The 1632-nt window shown below is 53.5% G+C and overlaps 1 non-coding gene across 1 annotated transcript; it reads left to right on the top strand.

Annotated features, from left to right (window-relative positions):
- Positions 1–1235: 1235 nt before the first annotated feature.
- Positions 1236–1341, top strand: LOC127691827 (U6 spliceosomal RNA). Its single transcript, XR_007979397.1, has one exon. It is a non-coding gene; the product is annotated as a U6 spliceosomal RNA (small nuclear RNA).
- The last annotated feature ends 291 nt before the right edge of the window (positions 1342–1632 follow it).

Here is a 1632-nt window from a genome sequence, read left to right as displayed (position 1 = left end):
TAGCTGCCACCCCTATTAACATTTTCCTAAGACTAAACAATACATTTTATTGAAACTCTCAAACCAAAAAGAACTCAAAGGTGACCAAATGTGCCTGCTTTACCAGTGGGGAAGAAACGGGCCTGGGTGTGCACCCGTTGTTTAAACACTAACGAAAAATTTGTTTTAGGCCAGTTCGTTAAAGCAGCGATCTAAATGGGCCCTGGCACAGCGTATCAGATAGCTTCATACACCAGCTGCGAAGCCGGAAGCCTCCGCCTGGCAGGCGCCCTTAGGCCCTGGGTGCTGGGATGGACGGACTTCCGTCTGGACTTGGGACAGCATTGACTGGCGTCCCCAGCCCTGGAACACTCTGTCTCAGGATGAAGGCCCTGCGCAGGTCTGAGCACAGAAGTCAAATCCCAGCTCTGCTCCTGCATCTGCTCACCGCAGGGCGCGGGGGGGGGGGGGGGGGGGAGGGGGGTGGCGAGGAGAGGAAGCCTGGCTTTCTTAGCCACCAGCCTGTGTGTCCTGTGATGTGCGAAGGCCACGTGGGCAGGATGAGGGGGAGATCGCTACCTCACCCCGACGCCACGGCCCTCTGATCTTTCCGATCCTTGGCGCTCCCGGGCTTCCCCCCCCCCACCCCCCGCCCTGAAGGGTGGCATCTCCTGACTCCGAGTCCCCGACCCGGCTGTCCGCCCAACAGGTACCACGTGCAACAGCCAGCGGGACTTAGGTCGCAGGAAAAGTTTCGAGGCTTTACCCCCCTCTGAGTGAAAATTTCAGGGTCCCAAGCAATTGATCAGAGAGCTGTCTCTCAGTCACTGGAGTAATTCTCTCCCTCCCCGGATCAGGTCCCTCGACTTGCGGGAAGAGGACGCCCCCCGGGACGGTGGTTTGCAACCAGAGACATCCTATGGCTTTCTGCTCCCCTTTCCAGCGCCTGCTTCTTGAGTGAAAGGTGGGAGTGTAGAAAAGGAACGCGGTGCTTTTGCCCGGTAGTCCCCAGAAGCCTCGGAACCCACCGAGCCTCTTCCAGCAGGGCTTTGGTGCTGTCAGCGTGGGCAAAGTCGCCCCCACCACCCCATGGAGGGAGTGAGCAGTCATTTGGGTATTGGGCTTTAAGCTAGTCCAAGGATGTCGAGCCCAATAACTCCTGTCCAATATCCTCCCCTCCACCCCACCACCTGCAAGGGCCTCGAACTTCCAGAAACACGCCTTTCAGGCAGAGCTCCATTGAGATCAAGGACAGAGTGCTATTTTGGCAGCACATACGCTAAAATGGGAACTATTCAGAGAACATTGGCGTGGCCCTTGAGCAAGGATAACGCGCAAATTCATGAAGCGTTTTTTTTTTTTTTAAAGAAAGAAAAGGAAGTAAAAAAAAAAAACAAATAAAAATAAAGACATGGGAAGGGAGGAACTGTGGCCCACAAGCCACCTCCTTACATTTGAAGGTGACCTTGTGCCCAGGGTAAGGTTTCCTCTTCCTCCTTTCAGAACTGTACTCGGATGTTCAGAGGTTAAATGATGAACATAAGTCTCAGGCTTTGCTGGGAACAATGCCTTTTCTTAAGAGCACCACAAGTTAAAAAAAAAAAAAAGATTTAGCTGTAAGCTGATAATCGAGTAGCAATGGTCAGACACCCA

Source organism: Apodemus sylvaticus, chromosome 8 (assembly GCF_947179515.1).
Source record: "Apodemus sylvaticus chromosome 8, mApoSyl1.1, whole genome shotgun sequence".
NCBI classification, from domain to species: Eukaryota; Metazoa; Chordata; class Mammalia; order Rodentia; family Muridae; genus Apodemus; species Apodemus sylvaticus.
This window is presented reverse-complemented; position numbering and strand designations above follow the sequence as displayed.